At 45.1% G+C, this 21568-nt stretch overlaps 13 non-coding genes and 1 pseudogene across 13 annotated transcripts; all 14 read right to left on the bottom strand.

Moving 5' to 3' along the window:
• Window positions 1–2377: 2377 nt before the first annotated feature.
• Window positions 2378–2568, bottom strand: LOC141222173 (U2 spliceosomal RNA). Its single transcript, XR_012290023.1, has one exon. It is a non-coding gene; the product is annotated as a U2 spliceosomal RNA (small nuclear RNA).
• Window positions 2569–3683: 1115 nt separating this feature from the next.
• Window positions 3684–3874, bottom strand: LOC141222172 (U2 spliceosomal RNA). The gene has a single exon (XR_012290022.1). It is a non-coding gene; the product is annotated as a U2 spliceosomal RNA (small nuclear RNA).
• Window positions 3875–4989: 1115 nt separating this feature from the next.
• Window positions 4990–5180, bottom strand: LOC141222171 (U2 spliceosomal RNA). Its single transcript, XR_012290021.1, has one exon. It is a non-coding gene; the product is annotated as a U2 spliceosomal RNA (small nuclear RNA).
• Window positions 5181–6295: 1115 nt separating this feature from the next.
• Window positions 6296–6486, bottom strand: LOC141222170 (U2 spliceosomal RNA). The gene has a single exon (XR_012290020.1). It is a non-coding gene; the product is annotated as a U2 spliceosomal RNA (small nuclear RNA).
• Window positions 6487–7601: 1115 nt separating this feature from the next.
• LOC141222158 (U2 spliceosomal RNA) lies at window positions 7602–7792 on the bottom strand. Its single transcript, XR_012290017.1, has one exon. It is a non-coding gene; the product is annotated as a U2 spliceosomal RNA (small nuclear RNA).
• Window positions 7793–8907: 1115 nt separating this feature from the next.
• On the bottom strand, window positions 8908–9092 carry LOC141222153 (U2 spliceosomal RNA). Its single transcript, XR_012290016.1, has one exon. It is a non-coding gene; the product is annotated as a U2 spliceosomal RNA (small nuclear RNA).
• A 799-nt stretch (window positions 9093–9891) lies between these two features.
• On the bottom strand, window positions 9892–9983 carry LOC141222166 (U2 spliceosomal RNA; annotated as a pseudogene).
• Window positions 9984–11098: 1115 nt separating this feature from the next.
• Window positions 11099–11289, bottom strand: LOC141222147 (U2 spliceosomal RNA). Its single transcript, XR_012290011.1, has one exon. It is a non-coding gene; the product is annotated as a U2 spliceosomal RNA (small nuclear RNA).
• Window positions 11290–12401: 1112 nt separating this feature from the next.
• Window positions 12402–12592, bottom strand: LOC141222135 (U2 spliceosomal RNA). The gene has a single exon (XR_012290001.1). It is a non-coding gene; the product is annotated as a U2 spliceosomal RNA (small nuclear RNA).
• Window positions 12593–13707: 1115 nt separating this feature from the next.
• Window positions 13708–13898, bottom strand: LOC141222213 (U2 spliceosomal RNA). Its single transcript, XR_012290060.1, has one exon. It is a non-coding gene; the product is annotated as a U2 spliceosomal RNA (small nuclear RNA).
• Window positions 13899–15013: 1115 nt separating this feature from the next.
• On the bottom strand, window positions 15014–15204 carry LOC141222201 (U2 spliceosomal RNA). The gene has a single exon (XR_012290049.1). It is a non-coding gene; the product is annotated as a U2 spliceosomal RNA (small nuclear RNA).
• Window positions 15205–16319: 1115 nt separating this feature from the next.
• LOC141222189 (U2 spliceosomal RNA) lies at window positions 16320–16510 on the bottom strand. Its single transcript, XR_012290038.1, has one exon. It is a non-coding gene; the product is annotated as a U2 spliceosomal RNA (small nuclear RNA).
• A 1115-nt stretch (window positions 16511–17625) lies between these two features.
• Window positions 17626–17816, bottom strand: LOC141222177 (U2 spliceosomal RNA). The gene has a single exon (XR_012290027.1). It is a non-coding gene; the product is annotated as a U2 spliceosomal RNA (small nuclear RNA).
• Window positions 17817–18931: 1115 nt separating this feature from the next.
• Window positions 18932–19122, bottom strand: LOC141222129 (U2 spliceosomal RNA). The gene has a single exon (XR_012289999.1). It is a non-coding gene; the product is annotated as a U2 spliceosomal RNA (small nuclear RNA).
• Between the last annotated feature and the right edge of the window lie 2446 nt (window positions 19123–21568).

Raw genomic sequence — 21568 nt, 5'->3', positions numbered from 1 at the left:
GCACCCCTATCATCCTCCGAAGAAAAATCTTCAATGTTTTCAGGACCCGAAGGGTGTTCAGGACTGTCGGGTTCCGAGATTTGCACTTCACATCCTGTTGCATCCATTGCCTCTCCAAAAGTCATCATCTCAGGCAGCTCTGCTTCCACCACTTTCCTAGATATTCTCGCAGACACTGCCTTTTTCTCCACCTTTGCCACTTCCCTCCAGAACTCCTTTTCTTCCCTCCGCTTCTTCCTCATTTCTTCAGCAGAAGAAGAACATGGTCTCAGGGACACCTCCTCTGGCGCCGTAGAGGGAGAGGCTCTACCAGTTTCCTGCCTCCTTCCCTCTCTCTCCTCCCTCTCCAATCTTTCCAGCACTTTCAGTGCGCTTGCCATCTGCCTCCTCTCCAGCTCCTCCTCCTTCTGTTCTTTATCAGAACGTCTAGGTGCACTCATAGGACAGTCCTTATACATGTGATCACTACTCCCACAGACATCACAGGACTTGGCCTCTGGACACTGGTTGGCCATATGCCCCTCCTTTCTGCAATTTCGGCAACACTGCCCTTTAAGGCATGTTACCATGGTATGTCCGAAAGAAAAGCATCTACGGCAAAACATGGGCTGGCCTGGGTAAAAGAGGAAACCTCTATGGCCTGCAACGGAAAAATTTGATGGAGGGTGTCTAAAGCCCCCCACACTGTCAGGATCCCTTTTCAATTTCACACGGAATTTATACTGACAGTTAAAGATTCCTAGACAATTGACTTGCTTCACTCCCTTCCGCACATATTCACAGTAGCGAGAGAGGAAGCACTCCAGCAGCTCAGGGTCTGTAAAAGGGTTATAGACAGTCACAGTCACCTCCTTTTCTTGCAGACCAAACAAAGGTTCCCATCTAACTCCTTCCAAGCAGGGGTCACTAGAGTGACCACGGAGCCATTCAAAGACATTAAGGCAAACATCCTGGTCCATAAAGGTAACGTCATAATTACCTTGACGTGAAAATTCGTTGACACTGAAGATCTCAGAACGTCTTGCTCCAGCTTTGCCTTCAACGATGTCTTGGACAATGAAAACCACGTTGTTCTTGTTCTGGTCAGATGGATCCACGGACAACGGATGGTGTTCTTCACAAAAGACATCTTGGATTCTGTCGGTATGGAATACCACAGGAAAAAGCAGAAAATCCTCCACAAAAGGGTCCGGATTCCTCCAGGAGACTCGCACCAATCAAGGTACAGTCATACGATCGCAGCCAAAAGGCCGAGAAGCGATAACCAGAATTGGTTTCAAACTACGGAGCCACCCAAGGATCCTGAAAAGTCCATTTGTGGAGATGAGCTCCTGGACTCCCGTTAAGAAGACATGTTGTCAACCTCTAGATCCCTTACATGCCTGCACTTTTCGGCTTGCTGCTGCTGCAATCCACGCGTTTTAGATCTGCATAACTCCACCTCTTTAAACACAGCACCTTCACCCCCTGCTGTTCCCACCCGCCTCAACACCGTTGGAAGGGAGGAGAACCAATTAAGGCGGGGGGTGGGGTGGAACGAGCAGCTGTCTACCCTTAGCAGGAGGGCTCCTGATTACATACCTCTCCTGCTGCTGCTGCTGCTGGCTGTCCAGCAGCAGACTGAAGGTGGCTGCTGCTGTGCACAGGTATATAAAGGCTCAGAGCCTATTATGACACGCGCAGCCAGCGTTCCATTGCCACATTCCATCTACTGCAGGCAGGATACCTGGCTGGCTGAATGTCGCTGAGAAGCTCACAGAGACCGCCATAAGCAACAGTTTAACAGAATGCCACAGACTAATCAACCAAACTTTTTGGGTTGGGTTCTCTTTTATAGTCTGCAGGCATTAAATGAAAGAAGTCAGTGTTCCAGCAGAAGGAGACAACGTTTCAGAAAAGGCATTGTAGCAAACCAAAAAAGAAATTTTAAGCGCAGCAGAGTAACCAGCGCACATACCTGTTAGCTCAGGTGAGTTTAAAAGGCTGCTGTTGATAACAAGGGCATTTGCTAAATAGATGGTGTGTGTGCAACAATATACTGAAAGGTCAATTATATTGTGCAGCTTATCTCACCACCTGTAGTTATTTAGGTGAAAGCTCCAAAATGCTTGCCTAATATGTCTGTTTATCCAAAAGGAAGTAAAAAGGGAGAGCTAGAAAGATAGCATTGCATCACATTACATGGCAATGCAATGCACAGTTGCTGAAGTTGAACCAAAATGAGCTTGTAATCTGGCTTCTGCAACTTTGAACATGAAAAATCCAATGAGGAGAAGAAAAGCAAAGCCAAAGAGTCCATCCCAAAATCCGACAAACAAGCAAAATGAACAAAAAACATTGAATTCAATTCTTTCTGATTTTAGAAACTGCATTAAAGAAGGGGTGCACCGGTCCTGGAGATACTGCAATACCAGGTCAATGCGTGGAGTGGACAGAGCAAGCTCTTTTTCCATCTCCCTGTTCTAAAAATCCATTTAATATATGGTCCCCAGATAGGGGACGTATCAGATATTAAACTGATAAGAACAGATACTACACTTGATCTTAGCCAAAAGGCCGAGAAGCGATAACCAGAATTGGTTTCAAACTACGGAGCCACCCAAGGATCCTGAAAAGTCCATTTGTGGAGATGAGCTCCTGGACTCCCGTTAAGAAGACATGTTGTCAACCTCTAGATCCCTTACATGCCTGCACTTTTCGGCTTGCTGCTGCTGCAATCCACGCGTTTTAGATCTGCATAACTCCACCTCTTTAAACACAGCACCTTCACCCCCTGCTGTTCCCACCCGCCTCAACACCGTTGGAAGGGAGGAGAACCAATTAAGGCGGGGGGTGGGGTGGAACGAGCAGCTGTCTACCCTTAGCAGGAGGGCTCCTGATTACATACCTCTCCTGCTGCTGCTGCTGCTGGCTGTCCAGCAGCAGACTGAAGGTGGCTGCTGCTGTGCACAGGTATATAAAGGCTCAGAGCCTATTATGACACGCGCAGCCAGCGTTCCATTGCCACATTCCATCTACTGCAGGCAGGATACCTGGCTGGCTGAATGTCGCTGAGAAGCTCACAGAGACCGCCATAAGCAACAGTTTAACAGAATGCCACAGACTAATCAACCAAACTTTTTGGGTTGGGTTCTCTTTTATAGTCTGCAGGCATTAAATGAAAGAAGTCAGTGTTCCAGCAGAAGGAGACAACGTTTCAGAAAAGGCATTGTAGCAAACCAAAAAAGAAATTTTAAGCGCAGCAGAGTAACCAGCGCACATACCTGTTAGCTCAGGTGAGTTTAAAAGGCTGCTGTTGATAACAAGGGCATTTGCTAAATAGATGGTGTGTGTGCAACAATATACTGAAAGGTCAATTATATTGTGCAGCTTATCTCACCACCTGTAGTTATTTAGGTGAAAGCTCCAAAATGCTTGCCTAATATGTCTGTTTATCCAAAAGGAAGTAAAAAGGGAGAGCTAGAAAGATAGCATTGCATCACATTACATGGCAATGCAATGCACAGTTGCTGAAGTTGAACCAAAATGAGCTTGTAATCTGGCTTCTGCAACTTTGAACATGAAAAATCCAATGAGGAGAAGAAAAGCAAAGCCAAAGAGTCCATTCCCAAATCCGACAAACAAGCAAAATGAACAAAAAACATTGAATTCAATTCTTTCTGATTTTAGAAACTGCATTAAAGAAGGGGTGCACCGGTCCTGGAGATACTGCAATACCAGGTCAATGCGTGGAGTGGACAGAGCAAGCTCTTTTTCCATCTCCCTGTTCTAAAAATCCATTTAATATATGGTCCCCAGATAGGGGACGTATCAGATATTAAACTGATAAGAACAGATACTACACTTGATCTTAGCCAAAAGGCCGAGAAGCGATAACCAGAATTGGTTTCAAACTACGGAGCCACCCAAGGATCCTGAAAAGTCCATTTGTGGAGATGAGCTCCTGGACTCCCGTTAAGAAGACATGTTGTCAACCTCTAGATCCCTTACATGCCTGCACTTTTCGGCTTGCTGCTGCTGCAATCCACGCGTTTTAGATCTGCATAACTCCACCTCTTTAAACACAGCACCTTCACCCCCTGCTGTTCCCACCCGCCTCAACACCGTTGGAAGGGAGGAGAACCAATTAAGGCGGGGGGTGGGGTGGAACGAGCAGCTGTCTACCCTTAGCAGGAGGGCTCCTGATTACATACCTCTCCTGCTGCTGCTGCTGCTGGCTGTCCAGCAGCAGACTGAAGGTGGCTGCTGCTGTGCACAGGTATATAAAGGCTCAGAGCCTATTATGACACGCACAGCCAGCGTTCCATTGCCACATTCCATCTACTGCAGGCAGGATACCTGGCTGGCTGAATGTCGCTGAGAAGCTCACAGAGACCGCCATAAGCAACAGTTTAACAGAATGCCACAGACTAATCAACCAAACTTTTTGGGTTGGGTTCTCTTTTATAGTCTGCAGGCATTAAATGAAAGAAGTCAGTGTTCCAGCAGAAGGAGACAACGTTTCAGAAAAGGCATTGTAGCAAACCAAAAAAGAAATTTTAAGCGCAGCAGAGTAACCAGCGCACATACCTGTTAGCTCAGGTGAGTTTAAAAGGCTGCTGTTGATAACAAGGGCATTTGCTAAATAGATGGTGTGTGTGCAACAATATACTGAAAGGTCAATTATATTGTGCAGCTTATCTCACCACCTGTAGTTATTTAGGTGAAAGCTCCAAAATGCTTGCCTAATATGTCTGTTTATCCAAAAGGAAGTAAAAAGGGAGAGCTAGAAAGATAGCATTGCATCACATTACATGGCAATGCAATGCACAGTTGCTGAAGTTGAACCAAAATGAGCTTGTAATCTGGCTTCTGCAACTTTGAACATGAAAAATCCAATGAGGAGAAGAAAAGCAAAGCCAAAGAGTCCATCCCCAAATCCGACAAACAAGCAAAATGAACAAAAAACATTGAATTCAATTCTTTCTGATTTTAGAAACTGCATTAAAGAAGGGGTGCACCGGTCCTGGAGATACTGCAATACCAGGTCAATGCGTGGAGTGGACAGAGCAAGCTCTTTTTCCATCTCCCTGTTCTAAAAATCCATTTAATATATGGTCCCCAGATAGGGGACGTATCAGATATTAAACTGATAAGAACAGATACTACACTTGATCTTAGCCAAAAGGCCGAGAAGCGATAACCAGAATTGGTTTCAAACTACGGAGCCACCCAAGGATCCTGAAAAGTCCATTTGTGGAGATGAGCTCCTGGACTCCCGTTAAGAAGACATGTTGTCAACCTCTAGATCCCTTACATGCCTGCACTTTTCGGCTTGCTGCTGCTGCAATCCACGCGTTTTAGATCTGCATAACTCCACCTCTTTAAACACAGCACCTTCACCCCCTGCTGTTCCCACCCGCCTCAACACCGTTGGAAGGGAGGAGAACCAATTAAGGCGGGGGGTGGGGTGGAACGAGCAGCTGTCTACCCTTAGCAGGAGGGCTCCTGATTACATACCTCTCCTGCTGCTGCTGCTGCTGGCTGTCCAGCAGCAGACTGAAGGTGGCTGCTGCTGTGCACAGGTATATAAAGGCTCAGAGCCTATTATGACACGCGCAGCCAGCGTTCCATTGCCACATTCCATCTACTGCAGGCAGGATACCTGGCTGGCTGAATGTCGCTGAGAAGCTCACAGAGACCGCCATAAGCAACAGTTTAACAGAATGCCACAGACTAATCAACCAAACTTTTTGGGTTGGGTTCTCTTTTATAGTCTGCAGGCATTAAATGAAAGAAGTCAGTGTTCCAGCAGAAGGAGACAACGTTTCAGAAAAGGCATTGTAGCAAACCAAAAAAGAAATTTTAAGCGCAGCAGAGTAACCAGCGCACATACCTGTTAGCTCAGGTGAGTTTAAAAGGCTGCTGTTGATAACAAGGGCATTTGCTAAATAGATGGTGTGTGTGCAACAATATACTGAAAGGTCAATTATATTGTGCAGCTTATCTCACCACCTGTAGTTATTTAGGTGAAAGCTCCAAAATGCTTGCCTAATATGTCTGTTTATCCAAAAGGAAGTAAAAAGGGAGAGCTAGAAAGATAGCATTGCATCACATTACATGGCAATGCAATGCACAGTTGCTGAAGTTGAACCAAAATGAGCTTGTAATCTGGCTTCTGCAACTTTGAACATGAAAAATCCAATGAGGAGAAGAAAAGCAAAGCCAAAGAGTCCATCCCCAAATCCGACAAACAAGCAAAATGAACAAAAAACATTGAATTCAATTCTTTCTGATTTTAGAAACTGCATTAAAGAAGGGGTGCACCGGTCCTGGAGATACTGCAATACCAGGTCAATGCGTGGAGTGGACAGAGCAAGCTCTTTTTCCATCTCCCTGTTCTAAAAATCCATTTAATATATGGTCCCCAGATAGGGGACGTATCAGATATTAAACTGATAAGAACAGATACTACACTTGATCTTAGCCAAAAGGCCGAGAAGCGATAACCAGAATTGGTTTCAAACTACGGAGCCACCCAAGGATCCTGAAAAGTCCATTTGTGGAGATGAGCTCCTGGACTCCCGTTAAGAAGACATGTTGTCAACCTCTAGATCCCTTACATGCCTGCACTTTTCGGCTTGCTGCTGCTGCAATCCACGCGTTTTAGATCTGCATAACTCCACCTCTTTAAACACAGCACCTTCACCCCCTGCTGTTCCCACCCGCCTCAACACCGTTGGAAGGGAGGAGAACCAATTAAGGCGGGGGGTGGGGTGGAACGAGCAGCTGTCTACCCTTAGCAGGAGGGCTCCTGATTACATACCTCTCCTGCTGCTGCTGCTGCTGGCTGTCCAGCAGCAGACTGAAGGTGGCTGCTGCTGTGCACAGGTATATAAAGGCTCAGAGCCTATTATGACACGCGCAGCCAGCGTTCCATTGCCACATTCCATCTACTGCAGGCAGGATACCTGGCTGGCTGAATGTCGCTGAGAAGCTCACAGAGACCGCCATAAGCAACAGTTTAACAGAATGCCACAGACTAATCAACCAAACTTTTTGGGTTGGGTTCTCTTTTATAGTCTGCAGGCATTAAATGAAAGAAGTCAGTGTTCCAGCAGAAGGAGACAACGTTTCAGAAAAGGCATTGTAGCAAACCAAAAAAGAAATTTTAAGCGCAGCAGAGTAACCAGCGCACATACCTGTTAGCTCAGGTGAGTTTAAAAGGCTGCTGTTGATAACAAGGGCATTTGCTAAATAGATGGTGTGTGTGCAACAATATACTGAAAGGTCAATTATATTGTGCAGCTTATCTCACCACCTGTAGTTATTTAGGTGAAAGCTCCAAAATGCTTGCCTAATATGTCTGTTTATCCAAAAGGAAGTAAAAAGGGAGAGCTAGAAAGATAGCATTGCATCACATTACATGGCAATGCAATGCACAGTTGCTGAAGTTGAACCAAAATGAGCTTGTAATCTGGCTTCTGCAACTTTGAACATGAAAAATCCAATGAGGAGAAGAAAAGCAAAGCCAAAGAGTCCATCCCCAAATCCGACAAACAAGCAAAATGAACAAAAAACATTGAATTCAATTCTTTCTGATTTTAGAAACTGCATTAAAGAAGGGGTGCACCGGTCCTGGAGATACTGCAATACCAGGTCAATGCGTGGAGTGGACAGAGCAAGCTCTTTTTCCATCTCCCTGTTCTAAAAATCCATTTAATATATGGTCCCCAGATAGGGGACGTATCAGATATTAAACTGATAAGAACAGATACTACACTTGATCTTAGCCAAAAGGCCGAGAAGCGATAACCAGAATTGGTTTCAAACTACGGAGCCACCCAAGGATCCTGAAAAGTCCATTTGTGGAGATGAGCTCCTGGACTCCCGTTAAGAAGACATGTTGTCAACCTCTAGATCCCTTACATGCCTGCACTTTTCGGCTTGCTGCTGCTGCAATCCACGCGTTTTAGATCTGCATAACTCCACCTCTTTAAACACAGCACCTTCACCCCCTGCTGTTCCCACCCGCCTCAACACCGTTGGAAGGGAGGAGAACCAATTAAGGCGGGGGGTGGGGTGGAACGAGCAGCTGTCTACCCTTAGCAGGAGGGCTCCTGATTACATACCTCTCCTGCTGCTGCTGCTGCTGGCTGTCCAGCAGCAGACTGAAGGTGGCTGCTGCTGTGCACAGGTATATAAAGGCTCAGAGCCTATTATGACACGCGCAGCCAGCGTTCCATTGCCACATTCCATCTACTGCAGGCAGGATACCTGGCTGGCTGAATGTCGCTGAGAAGCTCACAGAGACCGCCATAAGCAACAGTTTAACAGAATGCCACAGACTAATCAACCAAACTTTTTGGGTTGGGTTCTCTTTTATAGTCTGCAGGCATTAAATGAAAGAAGTCAGTGTTCCAGCAGAAGGAGACAACGTTTCAGAAAAGGCATTGTAGCAAACCAAAAAAGAAATTTTAAGTGCAGCAGAGTAACCAGCGCACATACCTGTTAGCTCAGGTGAGTTTAAAAGGCTGCTGTTGATAACAAGGGCATTTGCTAAATAGATGGTGTGTGTGCAACAATATACTGAAAGGTCAATTATATTGTGCAGCTTATCTCACCACCTGTAGTTATTTAGGTGAAAGCTCCAAAATGCTTGCCTAATATGTCTGTTTATCCAAAAGGAAGTAAAAAGGGAGAGCTAGAAAGATAGCATTGCATCACATTACATGGCAATGCAATGCACAGTTGCTGAAGTTGAACCAAAATGAGCTTGTAATCTGGCTTCTGCAACTTTGAACATGAAAAATCCAATGAGGAGAAGAAAAGCAAAGCCAAAGAGTATATCCCCAAATCCGACAAACAAGCAAAATGAACAAAAAACATTGAATTCAATTCTTTCTGATTTTAGAAACTGCATTAAAGAAGGGGTGCACCGGTCCTGGAGATACTGCAATACCAGGTCAATGCGTGGAGTGGACAGAGCAAGCTCTTTTTCCATCTCCCTGTTCTAAAAATCCATTTAATATATGGTCCCCAGATAGGGGACGTATCAGATATTAAACTGATAAGAACAGATTTTTTTTTTTTTTTTTTATCGAAAGCCCGAATTCGTGTACAAAACCCGAGTGCGCTTAAAAAAGTGACAAGTGCCACAAAAAAAAGTGCACTAGGATGCTGGTCTTCTTGAAACCCTCTCCAAAAGGAGAAGGGTCCCCCAAACCATTCCCCGTCCCTCCGAGCCAGAAGGCCACAGCGAGGCACAGGGACAAATAGCCACCTCCAGCCGGAGCCAGAGGCGACCCAATCTTACCCTCAATACCTGCCCGAGTTCTCACCCGAGCAAGGCACTGGGAGCCAAAGACTGTGCTCCCCTCCCGGAAGAGGGGAGCCAACAACGCTCTCCTCCCGAAAGAGGAGAGCCAGGGGGGTTCAGGGGGGAGCGGAACGTGATGGCCACACACTCCCCCCCTAGACCTGCCAAGAGAGGAACCCGTAAGGGAACCGCATCCCGACAAAATCCTAGTAAGGACGTGGACACACGTGAAAAAGTGGACACACAGTGACAAAAAAAAATTAAATAAATAGTGAAGGTTTCACAGTATAATACTGCCCGGACCTTCGACCGGGAATTGAAAAATTCCCCATCCTAAGGCCAGAAGGCCCGGAATAAGGGTGTGTGTGAAGAAAGAAATATTGAAGTGCTAGTGCAAATGTGCCATAAACTCAAGTGGGGTTCCCAATCCCAGTGAGTTAAGGCACCCCAGGGTCACCACTCCTGGGGCACTTCACACTTCGGGCTTTCGATCTTCCCCGGCCCAATGGCGTCGATCCTGGGGGGCCATGCTTTCCACCAGATGACTATATTAGCCACCTGGCGTACTAACAAGCGCCTAAACCCCAGTGTGCATAATGTATCAATCTACTAGGGCGGCCAACATCCAAAACCGCCTTTTCGAAAGATACTACACTTGATCTTAGCCAAAAGGCCGAGAAGCGATAACCAGAATTGGTTTCAAACTACGGAGCCACCCAAGGATCCTGAAAAGTCCATTTGTGGAGATGAGCTCCTGGACTCCCGTTAAGAAGACATGTTGTCAACCTCTAGATCCCTTACATGCCTGCACTTTTCGGCTTGCTGCTGCTGCAATCCACGCGTTTTAGATCTGCATAACTCCACCTCTTTAAACACAGCACCTTCACCCCCTGCTGTTCCCACCCGCCTCAACACCGTTGGAAGGGAGGAGAACCAATTAAGGCGGGGGGTGGGGTGGAACGAGCAGCTGTCTACCCTTAGCAGGAGGGCTCCTGATTACATACCTCTCCTGCTGCTGCTGCTGCTGGCTGTCCAGCAGCAGACTGAAGGTGGCTGCTGCTGTGCACAGGTATATAAAGGCTCAGAGCCTATTATGACACGCGCAGCCAGCGTTCCATTGCCACATTCCATCTACTGCAGGCAGGATACCTGGCTGGCTGAATGTCGCTGAGAAGCTCACAGAGACCGCCATAAGCAACAGTTTAACAGAATGCCACAGACTAATCAACCAAACTTTTTGGGTTGGGTTCTCTTTTATAGTCTGCAGGCATTAAATGAAAGAAGTCAGTGTTCCAGCAGAAGGAGACAACGTTTCAGAAAAGGCATTGTAGCAAACCAAAAAAGAAATTTTAAGCGCAGCAGAGTAACCAGCGCACATACCTGTTAGCTCAGGTGAGTTTAAAAGGCTGCTGTTGATAACAAGGGCATTTGCTAAATAGATGGTGTGTGTGCAACAATATACTGAAAGGTCAATTATATTGTGCAGCTTATCTCACCACCTGTAGTTATTTAGGTGAAAGCTCCAAAATGCTTGCCTAATATGTCTGTTTATCCAAAAGGAAGTAAAAAGGGAGAGCTAGAAAGATAGCATTGCATCACATTACATGGCAATGCAATGCACAGTTGCTGAAGTTGAACCAAAATGAGCTTGTAATCTGGCTTCTGCAACTTTGAACATGAAAAATCCAATGAGGAGAAGAAAAGCAAAGCCAAAGAGTCCATCCCAAAATCCGACAAACAAGCAAAATGAACAAAAAACATTGAATTCAATTCTTTCTGATTTTAGAAACTGCATTAAAGAAGGGGTGCACCGGTCCTGGAGATACTGCAATACCAGGTCAATGCGTGGAGTGGACAGAGCAAGCTCTTTTTCCATCTCCCTGTTCTAAAAATCCATTTAATATATGGTCCCCAGATAGGGGACGTATCAGATATTAAACTGATAAGAACAGATACTACACTTGATCTTAGCCAAAAGGCCGAGAAGCGATAACCAGAATTGGTTTCAAACTACGGAGCCACCCAAGGATCCTGAAAAGTCCATTTGTGGAGATGAGCTCCTGGACTCCCGTTAAGAAGACATGTTGTCAACCTCTAGATCCCTTACATGCCTGCACTTTTCGGCTTGCTGCTGCTGCAATCCACGCGTTTTAGATCTGCATAACTCCACCTCTTTAAACACAGCACCTTCACCCCCTGCTGTTCCCACCCGCCTCAACACCGTTGGAAGGGAGGAGAACCAATTAAGGCGGGGGGTGGGGTGGAACGAGCAGCTGTCTACCCTTAGCAGGAGGGCTCCTGATTACATACCTCTCCTGCTGCTGCTGCTGGCTGTCCAGCAGCAGACTGAAGGTGGCTGCTGCTGTGCACAGGTATATAAAGGCTCAGAGCCTATTATGACACGCGCAGCCAGCGTTCCATTGCCACATTCCATCTACTGCAGGCAGGATACCTGGCTGGCTGAATGTCGCTGAGAAGCTCACAGAGACCGCCATAAGCAACAGTTTAACAGAATGCCACAGACTAATCAACCAAACTTTTTGGGTTGGGTTCTCTTTTATAGTCTGCAGGCATTAAATGAAAGAAGTCAGTGTTCCAGCAGAAGGAGACAACGTTTCAGAAAAGGCATTGTAGCAAACCAAAAAAGAAATTTTAAGCGCAGCAGAGTAACCAGCGCACATACCTGTTAGCTCAGGTGAGTTTAAAAGGCTGCTGTTGATAACAAGGGCATTTGCTAAATAGATGGTGTGTGTGCAACAATATACTGAAAGGTCAATTATATTGTGCAGCTTATCTCACCACCTGTAGTTATTTAGGTGAAAGCTCCAAAATGCTTGCCTAATATGTCTGTTTATCCAAAAGGAAGTAAAAAGGGAGAGCTAGAAAGATAGCATTGCATCACATTACATGGCAATGCAATGCACAGTTGCTGAAGTTGAACCAAAATGAGCTTGTAATCTGGCTTCTGCAACTTTGAACATGAAAAATCCAATGAGGAGAAGAAAAGCAAAGCCAAAGAGTCCATCCCCAAATCCGACAAACAAGCAAAATGAACAAAAAACATTGAATTCAATTCTTTCTGATTTTAGAAACTGCATTAAAGAAGGGGTGCACCGGTCCTGGAGATACTGCAATACCAGGTCAATGCGTGGAGTGGACAGAGCAAGCTCTTTTTCCATCTCCCTGTTCTAAAAATCCATTTAATATATGGTCCCCAGATAGGGGACGTATCAGATATTAAACTGATAAGAACAGATACTACACTTGATCTTAGCCAAAAGGCCGAGAAGCGATAACCAGAATTGGTTTCAAACTACGGAGCCACCCAAGGATCCTGAAAAGTCCATTTGTGGAGATGAGCTCCTGGACTCCCGTTAAGAAGACATGTTGTCAACCTCTAGATCCCTTACATGCCTGCACTTTTCGGCTTGCTGCTGCTGCAATCCACGCGTTTTAGATCTGCATAACTCCACCTCTTTAAACACAGCACCTTCACCCCCTGCTGTTCCCACCCGCCTCAACACCGTTGGAAGGGAGGAGAACCAATTAAGGCGGGGGGTGGGGTGGAACGAGCAGCTGTCTACCCTTAGCAGGAGGGCTCCTGATTACATACCTCTCCTGCTGCTGCTGCTGCTGGCTGTCCAGCAGCAGACTGAAGGTGGCTGCTGCTGTGCACAGGTATATAAAGGCTCAGAGCCTATTATGACACGCGCAGCCAGCGTTCCATTGCCACATTCCATCTACTGCAGGCAGGATACCTGGCTGGCTGAATGTCGCTGAGAAGCTCACAGAGACCGCCATAAGCAACAGTTTAACAGAATGCCACAGACTAATCAACCAAACTTTTTGGGTTGGGTTCTCTTTTATAGTCTGCAGGCATTAAATGAAAGAAGTCAGTGTTCCAGCAGAAGGAGACAACGTTTCAGAAAAGGCATTGTAGCAAACCAAAAAAGAAATTTTATGCGCAGCAGAGTAACCAGCGCACATACCTGTTAGCTCAGGTGAGTTTAAAAGGCTGCTGTTGATAACAAGGGCATTTGCTAAATAGATGGTGTGTGTGCAACAATATACTGAAAGGTCAATTATATTGTGCAGCTTATCTCACCACCTGTAGTTATTTAGGTGAAAGCTCCAAAATGCTTGCCTAATATGTCTGTTTATCCAAAAGGAAGTAAAAAGGGAGAGCTAGAAAGATAGCATTGCATCACATTACATGGCAATGCAATGCACAGTTGCTGAAGTTGAACCAAAATGAGCTTGTAATCTGGCTTCTGCAACTTTGAACATGAAAAATCCAATGAGGAGAAGAAAAGCAAAGCCAAAGAGTCCATCCCCAAATCCGACAAACAAGCAAAATGAACAAAAAACATTGAATTCAATTCTTTCTGATTTTAGAAACTGCATTAAAGAAGGGGTGCACCGGTCCTGGAGATACTGCAATACCAGGTCAATGCGTGGAGTGGACAGAGCAAGCTCTTTTTCCATCTCCCTGTTCTAAAAATCCATTTAATATATGGTCCCCAGATAGGGGACGTATCAGATATTAAACTGATAAGAACAGATACTACACTTGATCTTAGCCAAAAGGCCGAGAAGCGATAACCAGAATTGGTTTCAAACTACGGAGCCACCCAAGGATCCTGAAAAGTCCATTTGTGGAGATGAGCTCCTGGACTCCCGTTAAGAAGACATGTTGTCAACCTCTAGATCCCTTACATGCCTGCACTTTTCGGCTTGCTGCTGCTGCAATCCACGCGTTTTAGATCTGCATAACTCCACCTCTTTAAACACAGCACCTTCACCCCCTGCTGTTCCCACCCGCCTCAACACCGTTGGAAGGGAGGAGAACCAATTAAGGCGGGGGGTGGGGTGGAACGAGCAGCTGTCTACCCTTAGCAGGAGGGCTCCTGATTACATACCTCTCCTGCTGCTGCTGCTGCTGGCTGTCCAGCAGCAGACTGAAGGTGGCTGCTGCTGTGCACAGGTATATAAAGGCTCAGAGCCTATTATGACACGCGCAGCCAGCGTTCCATTGCCACATTCCATCTACTGCAGGCAGGATACCTGGCTGGCTGAATGTCGCTGAGAAGCTCACAGAGACCGCCATAAGCAACAGTTTAACAGAATGCCACAGACTAATCAACCAAACTTTTTGGGTTGGGTTCTCTTTTATAGTCTGCAGGCATTAAATGAAAGAAGTCAGTGTTCCAGCAGAAGGAGACAACGTTTCAGAAAAGGCATTGTAGCAAACCAAAAAAGAAATTTTAAGCGCAGCAGAGTAACCAGCGCACATACCTGTTAGCTCAGGTGAGTTTAAAAGGCTGCTGTTGATAACAAGGGCATTTGCTAAATAGATGGTGTGTGTGCAACAATATACTGAAAGGTCAATTATATTGTGCAGCTTATCTCACCACCTGTAGTTATTTAGGTGAAAGCTCCAAAATGCTTGCCTAATATGTCTGTTTATCCAAAAGGAAGTAAAAAGGGAGAGCTAGAAAGATAGCATTGCATCACATTACATGGCAATGCAATGCACAGTTGCTGAAGTTGAACCAAAATGAGCTTGTAATCTGGCTTCTGCAACTTTGAACATGAAAAATCCAATGAGGAGAAGAAAAGCAAAGCCAAAGAGTCCATCCCCAAATCCGACAAACAAGCAAAATGAACAAAAAACATTGAATTCAATTCTTTCTGATTTTAGAAACTGCATTAAAGAAGGGGTGCACCGGTCCTGGAGATACTGCAATACCAGGTCAATGCGTGGAGTGGACAGAGCAAGCTCTTTTTCCATCTCCCTGTTCTAAAAATCCATTTAATATATGGTCCCCAGATAGGGGACGTATCAGATATTAAACTGATAAGAACAGATACTACACTTGATCTTAGCCAAAAGGCCGAGAAGCGATAACCAGAATTGGTTTCAAACTACGGAGCCACCCAAGGATCCTGAAAAGTCCATTTGTGGAGATGAGCTCCTGGACTCCCGTTAAGAAGACATGTTGTCAACCTCTAGATCCCTTACATGCCTGCACTTTTCGGCTTGCTGCTGCTGCAATCCACGCGTTTTAGATCTGCATAACTCCACCTCTTTAAACACAGCACCTTCACCCCCTGCTGTTCCCACCCGCCTCAACACCGTTGGAAGGGAGGAGAACCAATTAAGGCGGGGGGTGGGGTGGAACGAGCAGCTGTCTACCCTTAGCAGGAGGGCTCCTGATTACATACCTCTCCTGCTGCTGCTGCTGCTGGCTGTCCAGCAGCAGACTGAAGGTGGCTGCTGCTGTGCACAGGTATATAAAGGCTCAGAGCCTATTATGACACGCGCAGCCAGCGTTCCATTGCCACATTCCATCTACTGCAGGCAGGATACCTGGCTGGCTGAATGTCGCTGAGAAGCTCACAGAGACCGCCATAAGCAACAGTTTAACAGAATGCCACAGACTAATCAACCAAACTTTTTGGGTTGGGTTCTCTTTTATAGTCTGCAGGCATTAAATGAAAGAAGTCAGTGTTCCAGCAGAAGGAGACAACGTTTCAGAAAAGGCATTGTAGCAAACCAAAAAAGAAATTTTAAGCGCAGCAGAGTAACCAGCGCACATACCTGTTAGCTCAGGTGAGTTTAAAAGGCTGCTGTTGATAACAAGGGCATTTGCTAAATAGATGGTGTGTGTGCAACAATATACTGAAAGGTCAATTATATTGTGCAGCTTATCTCACCACCTGTAGTTATTTAGGTGAAAGCTCCAAAATGCTTGCCTAATATGTCTGTTTATCCAAAAGGAAGTAAAAAGGGAGAGCTAGAAAGATAGCATTGCATCACATTACATGGCAATGCAATGCACAGTTGCTGAAGTTGAACCAAAATGAGCTTGTAATCTGGCTTCTGCAACTTTGAACATGAAAAATCCAATGAGGAGAAGAAAAGCAAAGCCAAAGAGTCCATCCCCAAATCCGACAAACAAGCAAAATGAACAAAAAACATTGAATTCAATTCTTTCTGATTTTAGAAACTGCATTAAAGAAGGGGTGCACCGGTCCTGGAGATACTGCAATACCAGGTCAATGCGTGGAGTGGACAGAGCAAGCTCTTTTTCCATCTCCCTGTTCTAAAAATCCATTTAATATATGGTCCCCAGATAGGGGACGTATCAGATATTAAACTGATAAGAACAGATACTACACTTGATCTTAGCCAAAAGGCCGAGAAGCGATAACCAGAATTGGTTTCAAACTACGGAGCCACCCAAGGATCCTGAAAAGTCCATTTGTGGAGATGAGCTCCTGGACTCCCGTTAAGAAGACATGTTGTCAACCTCTAGATCCCTTACATGCCTGCACTTTTCGGCTTGCTGCTGCTGCAATCCACGCGTTTTAGATCTGCATAACTCCACCTCTTTAAACACAGCACCTTCACCCCCTGCTGTTCCCACACGCCTCAACACCGTTGGAAGGGAGGAGAACCAATTAAGGCGGGGGGTGGGGTGGAACGAGCAGCTGTCTACCCTTAGCAGGAGGACTCCTGATTACATACCTCTCCTGCTGCTGCTGCTGCTGGCTGTCCAGCAGCAGACTGAAGGTGGCTGCTGCTGTGCACAGGTATATAAAGGCTCAGAGCCTATTATGACACGCGCAGCCAGCGTTCCATTGCCACATTCCATCTACTGCAGGCAGGATACCTGGCTGGCTGAATGTCGCTGAGAAGCTCACAGAGACCGCCATAAGCAACAGTTTAACAGAATGCCACAGACTAATCAACCAAACTTTTTGGGTTGGGTTCTCTTTTATAGTCTGCAGGCATTAAATGAAAGAAGTCAGTGTTCCAGCAGAAGGAGACAACGTTTCAGAAAAGGCATTGTAGCAAACCAAAAAAGAAATTTTAAGCGCAGCAGAGTAACCAGCGCACATACCTGTTAGCTCAGGTGAGTTTAAAAGGCTGCTGTTGATAACAAGGGCATTTGCTAAATAGATGGTGTGTGTGCAACAATATACTGAAAGGTCAATTATATTGTGCAGCTTATCTCACCACCTGTAGTTATTTAGGTGAAAGCTCCAAAATGCTTGCCTAATATGTCTGTTTATCCAAAAGGAAGTAAAAAGGGAGAGCTAGAAAGATAGCATTGCATCACATTACATGGCAATGCAATGCACAGTTGCTGAAGTTGAACCAAAATGAGCTTGTAATCTGGCTTCTGCAACTTTGAACATGAAAAATCCAATGAGGAGAAGAAAAGCAAAGCCAAAGAGTCCATCCCCAAATCCGACAAACAAGCAAAATGAACAAAAAACATTGAATTCAATTCTTTCTGATTTTAGAAACTGCATTAAAGAAGGGGTGCACCGGTCCTGGAGATACTGCAATACCAGGTCAATGCGTGGAGTGGACAGAGCAAGCTCTTTTTCCATCTCCCTGTTCTAAAAATCCATTTAATATATGGTCCCCAGATAGGGGACGTATCAGATATTAAACTGATAAGAACAGATACTACACTTGATCTTAGCCAAAAGGCCGAGAAGCGATAACCAGAATTGGTTTCAAACTACGGAGCCACCCAAGGATCCTGAAAAGTCCATTTGTGGAGATGAGCTCCTGGACTCCCGTTAAGAAGACATGTTGTCAACCTCTAGATCCCTTACATGCCTGCACTTTTCGGCTTGCTGCTGCTGCAATCCACGCGTTTTAGATCTGCATAACTCCACCTCTTTAAACACAGCACCTTCACCCCCTGCTGTTCCCACCCGCCTCAACACCGTTGGAAGGGAGGAGAACCAATTAAGGCGGGGGGTGGGGTGGAACGAGCAGCTGTCTACCCTTAGCAGGAGGGCTCCTGATTACATACCTCTCCTGCTGCTGCTGCTGCTGGCTGTCCAGCAGCAGACTGAAGGTGGCTGCTGCTGTGCACAGGTATATAAAGGCTCAGAGCCTATTATGACACGCGCAGCCAGCGTTCCATTGCCACATTCCATCTACTGCAGGCAGGATACCTGGCTGGCTGAATGTCGCTGAGAAGCTCACAGAGACCGCCATAAGCAACAGTTTAACAGAATGCCACAGACTAATCAACCAAACTTTTTGGGTTGGGTTCTCTTTTATAGTCTGCAGGCATTAAATGAAAGAAGTCAGTGTTCCAGCAGAAGGAGACAACGTTTCAGAAAAGGCATTGTAGCAAACCAAAAAAGAAATTTTAAGCGCAGCAGAGTAACCAGCGCACATACCTGTTAGCTCAGGTGAGTTTAAAAGGCTGCTGTTGATAACAAGGGCATTTGCTAAATAGATGGTGTGTGTGCAACAATATACTGAAAGGTCAATTATATTGTGCAGCTTATCTCACCACCTGTAGTTATTTAGGTGAAAGCTCCAAAATGCTTGCCTAATATGTCTGTTTATCCAAAAGGAAGTAAAAAGGGAGAGCTAGAAAGATAGCATTGCATCACATTACATGGCAATGCAATGCACAGTTGCTGAAGTTGAACCAAAATGAGCTTGTAATCTGGCTTCTGCAACTTTGAACATGAAAAATCCAATGAGGAGAAGAAAAGCAAAGCCAAAGAGTCCATCCCCAAATCCGACAAACAAGCAAAATGAACAAAAAACATTGAATTCAATTCTTTCTGATTTTAGAAACTGCATTAAAGAAGGGGTGCACCGGTCCTGGAGATACTGCAATACCAGGTCAATGCGTGGAGTGGACAGAGCAAGCTCTTTTTCCATCTCCCTGTTCTAAAAATCCATTTAATATATGGTCCCCAGATAGGGGACGTATCAGATATTAAACTGATAAGAACAGATACTACACTTGATCTTAGCCAAAAGGCCGAGAAGCGATAACCAGAATTGGTTTCAAACTACGGAGCCACCCAAGGATCCTGAAAAGTCCATTTGTGGAGATGAGCTCCTGGACTCCCGTTAAGAAGACATGTTGTCAACCTCTAGATCCCTTACATGCCTGCACTTTTCGGCTTGCTGCTGCTGCAATCCACGCGTTTTAGATCTGCATAACTCCACCTCTTTAACACTAGAACTACTGATGGAGTCATTTTGACTCCTTTCGTTTTTTATTTCTCTTCTGTGACTACATTTTTCAGAATTCCGGCTTGAAACTCGGTGACTTTTCCTCAAATATGATGTGAAAAAAGATTTTGTGAGAATAAATAATTTTGGTGAAAAATTTGCGCGTTTTTTTCAAAATTTACCAAGAACTTCTGAAGGGAGTCATTTTGACTCCCTACTATATTTTGAGGTCCTTTTGTCACTAAATGTTGCTATAAAGTTTTGTGCATAATTTTTTCACTCTGTCTTATTTACCCTGATGTTCATATAGATGTAGTTCAATTTACATGTCAACTTTTCACATTTTCCATGTGTTTTACCTGCTTGTATTACTGTGTAATGCTGAACAAAATAGCTTGTTTACTCTCGGCTCTTATCTTATGCTAATGAAGGGTGGTGTTTTTCTAAGGTCCTAGCAGGAGACAGTATTCTGGATAGTATCTTAACTTTCAGTTCAGCTGAAGAGACAAAGAGAACAGACACAGACATACGAGCTCTGAAGACTCATACAGGTATGAATTGTTATGAAATAGTTTAGCTGTCTGTCAACTGATTCAGCCCACCTACTTTTGAAGGTGGCAGAACAGTTATTATTTCTTTTAGTTTTCATTTCATTTCTATTTTTCAGCAGGGAACTATATAGAATTATGGAATTTGTGAGGAATATGGAGAGAAGACGTTTGATAAAGCCTCAGGATATTCTGGCTACTTTGCAATCCATACCGGAGGATGAATCGGAATCCGAATTGCAGGAACATGTATTTGATTCTGACAGTGATGAAGATTTCATTCCTCAGAACATATCAAGTGAATCTGAAGACTCAGAAGGAACAAATCCAGAAGGTAAGTAGTTATGTGTATTTATTTGTTCTTCCACACACTGAGTTAGGGCCTGTGCACACTAGCAGAATTCTGGCTGAATAGCCATCTGGATATTCTTGCCGCAATACAGGCCGTACCTGCCCGCTCATGCCTGAAGCTCCGCTCCGAACCCCGGGCTGGAGCCGCTGTCAGGGACAGAGCAGCGCTTGCTTACGCGCGAGCACGGCTCCGTCCCAGACAGCGGCTCCAGCCCAGGGTTCGGAGCGGAGCTTCAGGTATGAAACTCCGCTCTGTACCTGAGCGGGCAGGTACGGGCCGGATTGTGGTGAGAATATCCGGTCGGATATTCCGCCGCTAATCCAGCCAGTGTGCACGGACCCTTACAAAACAAAAATTCTAAATATTCATCAACTTTTTTCCAGATATTCCAAGCACATCAACTGGGGATCGGGCTCATGCAGTTATGTTGCCTCGTGACCATCCTCCTGGTCGTGGACAGAAAAAATCAGCAAAACGTCCCAGAAATGAAAGAACAACAGATAACGATGGCGGCGAAGGTAATGCAACAACAAACACCAGAGAAGGCGAATCTGAAGGAATACTAGTTTCAGCGGATGGTATTCAATGGAAACCTGTTGAAATTGGAGAACACTTGCCTGGTAGGCGTGACAGCCAAAATATTCTTCGAGAAGCACCTGGCCCTACAGGATACGCCAGAAGAAATATCATTATCGATAGTCCTTTGAGCGCATGGCGTTTATTTTTTGATTCATATATATTGACACATATAAAGAACTGTACGCTTGCAGAAGCATGCAGGAACAATAATTTACAGTTTACTCTATCTGATGAGGAGCTAGATGCATTCATTGCGATATTCTATGCTCGTGTAATATCTGGCACGAACCGTCACTCGATTAGCAGTATTTGGTGTAATGACTGGGGAATACCGTTTTGCAAAGCGACAATGTCTAGGGACCGCTTTGTTGAAATTATGAGGTTTCTCAGATTTGATGAGAAATCTACTCGATCGGAGAGACTGCAAACGGACAAGTTTGCTCTATTTTCTACTGTGTGGGACAGGTTTATTGAAAATTGTATTGCGTGTTACAAACCTGGCCCATACATAACGGTGGATGAGCAACTTTTCCCAAGCAAAACTAGGTGTCCATTCACGCAGTACATGCCTTCCAAACCAGATAAATAAGGCCACAAATATTGGCTAGCTGTTGATAAGAGGAGCAAATATCTGGCAAATGGCTTCCCTTATCTAGGCAAAGATGACACACGCCGTGCTGAGGACCGTTTAGCTGATCATGTGGTAATGAAGTTATTGGACCCGTTTTTGAAAAAAGGTCGCAATGTTACAACCGATAATTATTTTACTTCAGTAAAATTAG

The sequence above is a fragment of the Phyllobates terribilis genome, unplaced genomic scaffold (genome assembly GCF_046119375.1).
Source record: "Phyllobates terribilis strain yellow unplaced genomic scaffold, ASM4611937v1 Scaffold_342__1_contigs__length_2020279, whole genome shotgun sequence".
Classification (NCBI taxonomy): Eukaryota; Metazoa; Chordata; class Amphibia; order Anura; family Dendrobatidae; genus Phyllobates; species Phyllobates terribilis.
Note: the sequence above shows the minus strand (reverse complement) of the source record. Positions and strands in the feature narration are given on the sequence as shown.